This window comes from Nelumbo nucifera, chromosome 1 (genome assembly GCF_055504915.1).
Source record: "Nelumbo nucifera cultivar China Antique chromosome 1, China Antique-T2T, whole genome shotgun sequence".
Lineage (NCBI taxonomy): Eukaryota > Viridiplantae > Streptophyta > Magnoliopsida > Proteales > Nelumbonaceae > Nelumbo > Nelumbo nucifera.
In genome coordinates this window covers 12744115-12756870 of record NC_142649.1, presented here as the reverse complement: position 1 = coordinate 12756870, position 12756 = coordinate 12744115, and the positions used below count along the sequence as shown (strand labels likewise).

General features: G+C 37.4%; 1 long non-coding RNA gene across 1 annotated transcript; it reads left to right on the top strand.

Moving 5' to 3' along the window:
• The first annotated feature begins 2171 nt into the window (after positions 1-2171).
• LOC104610303 (uncharacterized) lies at positions 2172-5313 on the top strand. Its single transcript, XR_737423.3, has 2 exons — positions 2172-2748; positions 4676-5313. It is a non-coding gene; the product is annotated as an uncharacterized LOC104610303 (long non-coding RNA).
• Positions 5314-12756: the final 7443 nt, after the last annotated feature.

The following is a 12756-nucleotide window of genomic DNA, read 5'->3' as shown; positions in this document are numbered from 1 at the left end:
CTTGTGAATTGGCATCAATTCCGATCTGACACCTACCCCAACTGTACTTTGAACCTAAAAATTCTGACCCTGGGCTGAACCGTCATTCTCATTTTTTTTTTCAAACCAAATACAACCTGAAGGAGAGGTTTTCTATTCTTCATTTTCTTCTAAATAAAGAAAAATTTTATCCCATTTTTATAGAAAAAAAACCATTAAAATCATTATTGTTAATTAGAACAAGTTTTATTGACAAATTAATTCTTTAAGCTCAGTTTGGAAGAAGTACAAATACATACAAAATACAAGGTTTTGCAGTCTACATATTTATATCTGCATTCCTCTAAACTGAGCGTTGGGCTGTATTTGGTTGCAATGCAATCTTATCTGCACTAGTACAAATGTATCGGAGTGCAAATGAAAAGAATGCAAATTCTGGTATAATTTTATTTCGGGTTTTACTTGATTTTGTTTCAGGTCTTATGTTATTTCATTTGTATTGCAATCAAATAAAATAAGGTAAATTTTGAAATAAAAATAAATCAAAATTTGCACTCAAATCATTTGTACTATCTTAAATTTGTATCAGTAAAAATTTATTTACATTGCAACCAAACACAGCCTTATGATTTTTTGTTTTGTTTTGACATCAGAATGGTAGGTGACACAGTTCTATTAGCTGTATCTGACATTAGTTTAGTTTGGACCGAATATCACAGTTATATTGTCCTCTAACAGGTTATATTTTTGTGTCCATGAAAGATATTAGAGAGTGAAGTCTTGGGTCACATTCAGTAAAACATGTTAGAAGCTGATCAATACATTTTATTTCTAACAATATTTGCAAAATAGGGCTCTCATTTGTATCATTTTCTTGTTTTATATTATAAGATTAGATATTATTTTTTGCAATTCAAATTTTCTCAACATCAAAAGGTCTAGTACATTAATTGCCCATATGAATCCAACTACACATTAAAAAATATTTGCGACATATTAAAGACATCACATGGTCTAATTTTTATTGGTTCTCGTTTTTATTTTCATATTTGAAAAGGTGTACTTACATGAAGACTTTAATAAGGTCATTGCATTTCATGCATCATAAAATTTACCCAACAAATATCTTCAAATTTCAAAATTATATTATGTAAACAATTTTATGAAAAATATAAAACCTATAACTTCAACCATTGAACATATAAAAAATAAATGTAATAGATATATTAATGCATTTCAAAGAATTATGAACAATCATAATTAATTTGTAGATATCTTATTTAACCTTAAGTTGAAGAGGCTAAAAGAGCTAGAAATAAACCAAAAAGGACTTGAGTGGAAGCGATAAAAAATGATCTAGAGCTGCATTTGGCATTCCTTATTTTAAGGACTATCTCCTTTTTATAGTTAAAATGCCCCTATAAACACTTGATTTTTAATTGCAAAAAGGAGGTAAGTTCCTTTTTGCAAACAGATGAATCTTCATACTTGCATACAGATGAAGCTGAGCACCTATCAGATCAAAGCCTCTTCTCCATTGGTTCCAGATCTACATTGCTCCATTCATCTCTCTGAGAAATGAACCGATCAGAGATTTCCCCACCACTCACTTCAGACCTTCCATCAAGGAATTCAGATTCTGAGAAATGCTCTTCCAATTCCAATCTTCATGCCCCAAGAGAACTCAAGTGGGAGACCCAATTGAAAAAAAAAAGTCACTCTTGGAAGGTATTTGCTTCTGACAGTCTTCAGTTTTCTTAATTTATATTTATTTTAATTAATCTTAAACCCTACTTATTAAAATATCTCACCAATACATCTTGGGCCGTCTAGGTGCTCCCATGGTTTCTTCTGCACGGTTTGCAGGTTCAAACTCAAAGTGATGGGCTGATGGCACACACCTCGATTATCACCACTCCCACTGTCCCACAGTGTCTCATGTGTTCGGATTCGGATCCCCTTCAATCGGGTCGGATCAACATCTCTACACGGACGGTAACCACATACCTAAACCAGATTACGTAAGGGCAAAGTGGTAAAATTGAGAAAAATGGATGTCAATTTCCGACCGGAAAAAAGGGTTTGGTCTGATTCGAGAAAGAAACGTATACTGCATACATGTATATAGCATGAGCTCTTGTTTAATGATTAATCTAATAATCTGATCTGGATTACGCTTATTGAGTTGGCTTGCCACGTGTTTCCATCTGGTAAACCAGAGCTCACTATAAATATGCCTTTCCGAAGGCGCCAGAATCTCGAGCATCGCTCTCTGGCTCTCGTTCTGGAAGTCGAAGGTGTGGACGCACGGAGCCATGGAGGGAGGGTTGGATAGGGTTTCTGGCCTTGTTTTCAAATTGGAGAGCGCCAACAAGCATGGAGGTGAGCCTCGGCCTTGGCGCTTCTCCCTCTGTCTCTCTGTTGTTCACACTTTCGATCTCGAGCTTCAGTCTTCGGCCTCTCCGTTCTGCAGTTAGATCTCTCTACTTAGACGCTTAGATCTTCCGTATGGGAGGATTTTGTTGAGAGGTTTCGCGGATTCTGCTGTGGTTATTTATCACTGTCGTCTCTAATTCGCTTGGTGCAGGTCGGGAATGCTTCGCTCTGTAGCTGCCGTCTCCTTCCTCTCGCAAGATTCCATTTCTTTACGGGCGAACGGATTCCCGCCTTGCATCAACTGAATCGGAGATGGCTGTGAAGTTGGCGGTGGATTGGTGCTTCCGGCGTCGCCGATGGTCAGATCTTGGATTCGATTTGAATGGCTTTCTGGTATTGATCTTCTGGAATTCGTCTTTTTTATTTGATCTGACCTGTTTCTTATTTGCTTTTCTTTTCCGAATTCATTGATTGGGATCTAGCTGATTAGGCTTAGGGCTTGGATAGTATTTGGTTTGTCGATGGAATTTGGTACTGCCTTCTTTCAATTCTCATTGTGGAGATGGATTTGGTGCTCCGAATTAGTAGTTTTATCTGCATTTGCTTGCGAAATGGTAATACGAGTCTGTGGCATGTAGATCTTGGTTTTATTTGAGTATGTATTTTCGTCCAGTTTGTGTTGAGCTTAGAGTAAGTTGTTGTTTTTTTTTTTCTCTACTCCAAAGTTGAATCCTTTCTTCTGTCTAAAAAAAGTTCCCTGGATTCTGGCACGTGCACAAATCGACTTCTGGTTCATAGCTTCTAGTTTGTGTTTTGTGATTTTTTTCCAGTTAGGTGTATCTTAACTTGCTGAAGAGAAGAAATGTCCCTCGCTTTGGAAAAAAAGAAGTGAGACAAGAGGTACAACAGCATAGTCTTACTATTCCGAACGGTCTAAAACCAATACCTTGTGACATATTGGCCCCGGGTTTTTTGTGTTTTGTTTTGGTGATTCTATCTGCAACTTTGGATCTTTGGCTTTCTTCCTTTGTCTTACAGTGGGTTTCTATTGTTAATTTGTTCCATGGGATCATTCTGTTTCTCTGTATTTATTTTGCAGTGAGGATTCTATTTTTTGCCAAACTGCTTCATAGCTCGTATGAGTTTAATAAGTTTGGCTTTGAAAGTACTTCATATTGTTGATTTGTTCCGTGACTTTCTGCATGTTCTTTTGATCTATTTTTATGCTGTTCCTGTTAATATTCTATTTTCTTTGCATCTATCTCTGGAATTGGAGATGAACGTTGTACATTTCTGCAAACCGGAGATTTTTAAAGGTCCAATAAATTCATATTTTGTTTAAGGATTGCTTATCATGCGTGGGTTTAATTATACCAGTGGTTCCCTTTCTCAATTTTATTGTTGTCTTTTTGCCCTTTTTAGCTACCATTTGTCTCTATTTTTTGTGTTCATTATATTGTACGTTTCCTATCTTAATAATGCATTCTGTTGTATCAGATTGTAGTTATCTCTGTATTCATGTTAGTAATGTAGAGTTGTAGATTAGGTTACGACAAATTCTATGATTTTCTGAGGTTTCACTGACTTTTTTTTGAGTAATGTTTGTTGTTTTGAAAACTCAAACTGAAAATAGTTAAGTAATAAAATATTTGAGGATATAGAAATCAACCCAACTTCAGCTTATAGCTTCTTCAATAACTTGTTCACTAAAAAACAAAGTAACATGTTATTCAGTTCAGCTACTTTGACTGTTTCCAAACGGTTTCTAAGATTCCTTAGAGCCCTTGTTATGATGAAGCATGATTTCTTTTATATTAGTGATTTTCAGCAATGCCTATAATTAAATAATCATGGTGTAGTTACAATTTTACATCCACTTTAACGCATTTGCCATCCTTTTAGGCTGCGTTTGTTTGTTGTGTAAATACAAAACTACACCGATGTAGTTTTAACAATGGTTAGATTTTTGAGTGTAAAAAGCAAACCGGCTTTATACTCATTTTACACTCTTGTGTGTTTGGACGATTGATGTAAAAGGTAGCATCGCTTAAGCCTTCGATTGCTCATTCCCTCCTATTTTTTCCACTCCAACATTGAGCATGATCTTCAAAATCCCAAGTTGCAGTTGGGATTAAATGCTTTCGTTTTCATTATAGAACAAGAACCCCTATTTTTCTATGATGAATCGTTGATGAATGATGAATAGGTGTTAAATATTTGCAAGAAAGTAAAAGGGAAACTTCATACGATTTCTAGTCAAAACCTAGCCATGGAAAATCAATTTGGAAATGAAATCTGTCTTTGGTATCAAAATCTGCAGCATCCATGACAAGAACTTCTTTGCCACAACTGCCCCTCTCCGGCTCTCTCTTTGGAGGTGGGTTCAGATCTGCCTTCGGAAGGGAAGGTCTTCACCGCTCACCAGGACTCTAAGATCTGAGTCTGGCAGCTAACCCCGACCAAAGGACATCAGCTTGTGGCGATGCTTCCCACCATCAAGGACTGTGTCCGCCGTTTCGTTCTACTGAAGAATTACGTTCACGTCAGACGTCACAAGAAACAGCTATGGATTGAACATACTGGTGCGGTCTCTGGCCTCGCCGATTCCGCTTCCTGGGACAAGTGCTTGAAAGTATGGCAGGCGTTGGAGTGTATGAAGATGCCATAAACGCCGGTGCTGTTTCTGTCGACAGAATCATTTATACACGGCTGGAGCGGATAGACACATTAGGGTATGGGGAAGAACCTCAGGAGAGAGACGGAGAAGAGTGAGCGAGAGAGGAGGAGAAGAGAGAGAGAGAGAGCGATGTAATAAATATAAAGTTTATCAAATGCATGCAAAATCGAATTATAGATGTAATTAAACAGCTTGGTGTAAAATTACATGTTTATCAAATGCATGCAAAATCGAATCAGAATATAAAGTTTATCTTGGTTCGATTTTACACCTTTACCAAATGCAGCCTTATGTATTCTACCTCCATACTTCTCTCCCTTGTTATAACATCAAGGAAGTGGTTCTTTGTCATTTTGTTTATGAATGCTTGGTGCCATCTGTGTCTTCATATTTTTTAGGAACTTCTTTAGGCTTCTGGCACAGATTACAAGCTGGTTCCTTTTCATTTATGAAAAAGGCAACAGTTGTTTGTGCATGGATGAGCATGTAGATGCTTTTATTTCTTCTGAGTGATGGATGATATGTGGAGAGGGACCATTGCTTGATGCAATAGCACAATCTTGTGCCAACAAACATGACAAAGTGGGTTTGAGACCGAGTGGCCAAAGGTGTATTGAACAGACATTGGGCAATGGCCCTATGAAAGGTGTATTGAACAGACGCTCTTTGTAATGTGCAAGAAATATCAAAAGTTAGTAAGGTTATTTGCTTCTAGTTCTTTTTTCCGTGCTACTAAAAGACATGCAATTGTTGTAATGAACAATTAGTGATCTGTGCAAGTGAGCAGTGCTTGAAGGTGAGGAGAGAGCCCTTGTTTAACCATTTGTTCGTTTCTTTAAAATAAAAGTTAGATAATAGGCATTATTGATATGAGTTCGAAACATCCCTCAGGACTGCAAATCCTACATCAGAGGTTTGTTTTAGAAAGAATCACCGTTCCAGTTATCGTTAACAAATGACATTTTTTCTCACTGGCTCTTTCTATATTCTTAGGGCCCATAAAATTAGATCCATCAAACCACCTGAAGGAGACGATGGGAATGGGCGTTGGTTGATTTAAATGGTGTTAAAATTCTCGTTGCCCGGAACACGTCAAACTATGTGCAAGTTATTATATTGTATTCGTGGATCAGATGCACATTACTTGCTCTTCATGTCTTCTTAGTGCTCATTTTGTTAGGTTTTATAGCCAGCTGAGGGTAACTGAATAATTATCGTTTTTGCTAACGAAATCTATGTATTGATAGACAAGACTTTGGAGTTTAGAGACTTGTCAAAAAAGGAGAGACTGTAAGAAAAGACTTCTTACTTTAATTTTTATTCTTTTTTTTTCTCTGTGGGCAAAATATAAGAGTTTAAAGTACTTGATGGGAAACTGTAGCCTTTTTTTTTGTGGAAATATGAGAACCTAAACATTATTTCTTTAGGTTAAACTTATTATTGTTATAGCATGTATGGAACACCATGAACTTGAGGTGTATTTGGCGACACGTATATGACAATGACAATTTTCGAATGTGATGAATTTTGTGTGTATATTTGAATTTCTCATTATTACTAATCAAATATATACAGAGCAAAGAATATTCAAAAAGCATCTGCATCTGAAGAATATGATCCACTAGAGATGTTCTAGAAGCAAAACAGTTCTGCTGCTTCTTTTTCCATGCCTAAACGACCGTCAGTCATTATGGGTCATCCCCACACAAGTTCTAGACATTTCTGAAGACAACGATTTTTATATTAATGGCACGGTTGTACTAAGGGTTACCCTTCTACTTGTTTACCGTTAGATGATATTGTCTAAATGGCTCTTTAGGTCTTAGGTTCCTTTGAATTGGGTGTTGGCCAACCACCTGAAGGATCGAACAATTTGGTACTGGGTAGTCAACTTAAATTAGTGGTTCTTGCTAATTGATTTCCTGAAACACATCAACCTTGTGGGAAGGTTCTCATTTGTCAAATCTTTTTGTCATTATTTGTCATATTAATGATTAGTTTAGGGAGTGGGCTTCAATCTCCTTTTTTATATACACTATACACTTGCCTAAGCTGAAACATGCTAGAAAGTTAGAAATAGACGTTACCAAGTATTGTCTGATAGGTTTTAATCACTATTGGGTTGAGGCCATAGCTTTAGTTAGGGGTTCTAGTTGGGCGGGTTGGGCTGGGTTTATGATCAATTTGGGCCTGATTTTAAAATTTGGGCTTAAGGCTCGAGTCTGAGGTGAAGTCTGATTTTTTCAATCTAAGCCTAACTTGCACTATAATTTGATGCACTCGAGTTGGGCTCAGGCCTGGGCTGGGCTTAGGTTGGTTAATCCACTCTAAAATTATATGTGTATATTGGGCTTGGGTCAGGCTCGGGCTGGGTTTGGGCTACCTAAGAATAAAAAGCCTAATTTCTTGTGCTTGAGCTCAGCCCGAGGACTAAAAATCCAAATCTTGTGTAAAATTTCGGGCTGGGCTGGTTTGGGTTCGGGTTGGGCCCGCCCAAATTGCACCCCTACTTTTTTTTAAGCCTGTAGGCATGCACCCCTACTTTTAGTAGGGTCTTTCGTATTGATGACAATAAACCAAAATCCAAAATGTTCTTCGTTTGAAGAAATATACTATTAACTTTTGAGTTGCAAATTTTGGGTTGCAGTAAATCTATTTTTAATCTACAAAGTGGTCCTAGGGAGAGAGCTTTTAAAAAGAAAGCTCCTATATGAAATTGGCTTCAGTCAGTGCAAGATCCATTCGAACAGCCTTTACAGCCTTGCATTGAAAACATCTCCGTATTTCTGTGTTTTATTTCATGGGGAGATATTCCCAATGCAAGGCTATAAAGGTTGTTGGAACGGACCTTGCACCGAATGAGTCCGTTTTCCTCTTATACTAGGAGTCAAAAACAGTAAAAAACTCTAAGTTGATCTGTGGTCACCCTAGGCTTGCCAAAAGACCAAGGCCAAACCTTACAGCTCAAAACAAGGTCTAAAAGTCCAAGCCAAATTAGGGGATGTTTGGTATGATTTCTGTTTATTTGGAAAATGTTTGTATTTGATTTATTTTTAAAACTGAGAAAAAAGGGGTTAATAAATGTTTTTGACAGTTAGGTGCCATTAGAGTTCATTAGGCACCACACAAGCAGAACAGTAAATAAACACCTTGGTGTTGGGGGAAATGTTAAAATGAAACTTCTCCTGACTTACACAAATTGAGATAAATGTTTATTCGATAAACAGGCTTATCAAAAAGCATTTTGGGGACAAATACCCACATGGCGATGGGCTGACACCATTTTTCAAATAAACGGATGCCATCAAACACCATTTTAATTGGGCACAGTTCAGCCAAATCTCTAACTCGATAATTTATAGGCCTGAAGGTAGAGCTGTCAAGTGTCGATGGAAATATGATAGCGAAAAACTTTGGCTCCTACTTGGTTGGAGGGTATACAATCTGCCCATTTGACCAAATTTTAGGCTGCATTTGGCATTCCTTATTTTAAGGACTTATCTCCTTTTTACAGTTAAAAATTCAGTGTTCATAGGGGCATTTTAACTGCAAAAAGGAGATGAGTCTTTAAAATAAGAAATGCCAAATTCTTCCTGGCCTAGAGTGTTATGACATTATTGGTTTGATCCAACCCAAGCTCTTTTCTTGGGTAATAGAAAATATTGTAGGTAATTTTTATTAATTTTAATAAGAATTTAAATGGATTTTAAATTCTACTAATTTTATTAACAACTTTAATCTTATTGTTAACAAAATTAATTTCATCACTTTAATTTGTATTAATTTTAATGGAATTTAAATGGATATTAAAATGTAGTTTTAAGTTAATTATTCTTTTGTATTTTTTTATTATTGTTAAACAAATTTGTATTAGTTTTAGATGAAGATCAAATTGCATTAAAATTAATAAAATAAATTTTAAAATCAATAAGTTTTTAATGCTTGCTATTATTTTAAAATTATTAAAATGACTTGACAAAACAATGGGCGGAACCAGGGGGACCCCCTTATGGTTCAGAAACTCCCCACTGAAAAAACAGCTTTCCATGTAAATTTTCTCCTCTCCCCACTCTCCATCTCAATGGTTGGCCCCCTATGGGCCCATCCATCATTTATGTTTTGGCCTCTCTTATAACAATTTCCTGGCTCCACCCATGATCCTCTCTACCAATGTTGAAAAATTTTCCACCTTTGCCTGGTAAAGAGCAACCGGGCTATGAATTACCTGCTAAATTACAAACATGCACCTGGTTGAAGTTTGAACACAATGGATGTATAAAGGGATGTTTGGTATCATTGTATCTTGGACAATGGCCACAGTTTAGAATTCCGTGAAGTAACTCTTGATTTTATGCATATTTTATATTATTAAATGGTGCTAGTTAATAATCACCATTTTCTTGTAATGAAAACGTTTTCATTACAAGAAATGTCAAAATTACATTTTCTTCAAAAAGTAATTTACAAAATCCATGGCATTTAGAAACAGCGAGAGAGCAAAATTTTTACATGGCACTGACATGGTGGAAATGCGTTAGAGAAGCAGCTTCTATGTCAAAGTAACAACCAATTTAAAACAACAATAAAAGGAAAAGGAAGAGGAGAGCTATATCTGTTTGTTTGGGTAGTTCTCTTTTTGGAGAAAATGAAGTCTACATTGGCATCTTTGATATTGTTTCTCAAATGGAACTTGGATGGAGCTTTTATTAGAATCAACAAAGACTTAACAATGGGCAAGTGCACAAATAAGTGATAATTTGAAAAAACAAGTATTGAGAGTATTACCTGGTGGAGGGAGAATACTAAGTCATCTTCATTCAATGACACGAAGAAGAAGAAGAAGATGGCTTGTTGACAATGCCATTGTGCTTGCTCCCCTTCACCTTGAATTTGTGATAGAATGCAGAATCCGGAGAATCCCACCAAGGCAAATCTAGTTCCATAGATGGTGATCCATCATCCATGAAAAAACAACTTGGGGATCTGTCTAAAGCACAAACTGTAAGGTTTGAGCAATGATTCTAGTGACGTTGGCTCATCACGGAAGACAAATCCTCCTCCACCACCACTACTGTATCGTTATAATCTATGGCAGTCGTTGCTGCTACGACCAGTTGATGCATGGTTGCATCAAATGCCAGGAGAGGCGGCACAAAGAAAAGAATTGCCTTGTCGTTGGATACTTGGAGCTTTAAATCCAAGTCCCCATTTGTGAGGGCTTTCACACAACGGCTTTTGGGATTGCAAGTTAGGCCCTACATGAAAAGCAAAAACCCGGAAAACCAAAAATGGGCTTTGCATAAGCGGAGAAATATACTTTCTGAGGAAGTTATTTTCGGTAACTTTCGAAAGTGGTTTAGTCGACCAAGGCCAATCAACTAACTATCTTTTCCTTTTTTATTTCGAAGCAAGCAAATACTTTTCCATTAAAGTGACCGTAGCTACGTACGGAAAGGATACAACAGAAAGGAGGCATGAAAGCCAACTAGCAATAGACATCACAAAAACAACTAGCAACCCAAAGACTAAACCAAAACAAAACAATACTAACAAGCACAGAAAAAAGAGAACAACAAAAACCAGACTAAACCAAGTCAGCTAGCTTGCAACAAAGATTCAAGCCAGTCACGACAAACATTAACAAAAACTCCCTGATCTGAGAGACCTCTTCGAGCCAGGGCATGGGCATGCATGCAGCACCATTGAATTGAATTGAAGGATTTGCTTCTTCTAACTTAGGAGAAACACAGTGCAGTTTTGTATCAGTTCTGCAATGTCCTTGAACAGGAAGAGGGCTTCAGTACTAACTAACATCAACCTTCCTATCATTGTCGCACTTGATCAAACTAACAAAGTCTGACTCCACCTCTAAATTTGAGAAGCCACAAGATGTCCACCAGTTTCATTGTCGCGCTTGAGCCAGAGATTTGGCCTCTACTGCATTGTCAAAAGTAATTTTGTTATACAATTTCCACACTGTCCACAAAACTAACACCAAGGTGATGAGATTCAGCTTCTTGTTTTCTCTATTTACTAGTGAATTTAGAGGTCCAAATGATGAACCAAGAGCTGAAGGACTGAATTGCTATTCTAGACTTGAAAGGACTACCAAGCCCTAATTCTTTGAGCATGCTCACATAAACAAAGGGCACGGAGGACCGATTCATCTTCTTTATAGCAAATTTGACACCCCACTAGCTGCATCCTGCATGCAAGGCCCCTCTTAGCTCTGTTTACATTTTTTGCAATCACATAATTTAGACATTTCCAAATAAAATATATATATATATATATATATATATCTGACCTTTGGTTCCATTGGGATAGACCACAAAGATCTGCAATGGTTCTCACTCTTCATGGACTTGGCTATGAAGTTGGTAGACCCAACTCCCAACTATATATGAAGACCCCCTATCAGGCATCCAAACCAATCTATCTAACCAGTCCTTAATACTTCAGGAAAGAGTCCTTAAAAGTTAAAGCACCATCTCTCCATCTCCTATTCCCGTGACCGTGATCAATTAGATTTACGACCATCACCGAAAAGACAATCCTGGCCTTGGCCCCATTATCGTATCCGGATCCAAGGGTCATCCCACATAGAGATTTGATGACCCTTGTTCACACTCCTACATAGCTTTTTGAGAAAAACATCTCCTCCTACAAGAACATATTTTCTCTCATCACTTGAGCCCAAAGGGAATCTCTTTTGAAACTAGCCTCCATGCAAGCTTAATTGTGACATTTCGGGCTCCTGAAACCCATCCCTCCATCTAATTTATTTTTATAGATTTGGTCCCACTTTAACCAATGGACTTCGTTGTGACCAGACTGAGACTCTCTCCACCAAAATTGTTTATCAAGTTTTATCAATCTGTCACAAACAAATGCTTTTAGGCAACGAGAAGCATGGCATAAAATAAGAGGGAATAGCCAAAACCACAGCCTTCAAGAGGGAGAGAAAATAGTTGAAATAGGCACTAGATTTTGGATTGAACTCTCTCCACTACATTAGACAAGACCTCCACCTTGGACCTCCCAGATTCAGTCGGTAGCCCCAAATAAGTAGAGGGGCTAGAAACCAACTTAAATCGAAGCCTCTAGCAACAATACTTCTAAGTTTTGGGTGAATCGTGTTACTGAATAAATTTCTAATTTAGCAAAATTCACCTGTTTCCCTAAGCCTTCCCTATATCGAAGAATTGACCATCATTTACAAGAGAATGAATTTTCTTAAGGCTCAGTTTGGAAGGAGTACAAATGCAAATTTGTAGGGTGCAAAACCTTGTATTTTGTATGTATTTGCACACTACATATTTATATTTGTACTCCTACCAAACTGAGCCTAAAGAGCATTTTAGAGCAGAGCATGGTTTTTAAAACTCAATCGGTCAGGGGTCCGGTTACTGGTTCGGACAGTCCGATCGTTCAACCCGAGCGGCCGGCTCGTTCTGACAAAAAAAAAAAATTGAATAACGGTCAAAACCGTTCAAACGATTAACCGGCCAGTTCAGCGGTTTGCTGACCAAAATCAACGGTTTTGGGGAAAAACAGAACCGATCAGGTGATCGGTTCCCAGTTTTTTCGGTCCGGTCCGATTTTGAAAACCATGGAAAAGACCAAAAAAGATAAAGTGACAAGGGATTCCCTTATCTTAGGACCTAGAGGGTAACATTTAAATGCTAAGGCTCCATTTGGTTTATGGGAAAATTTGGACAGGA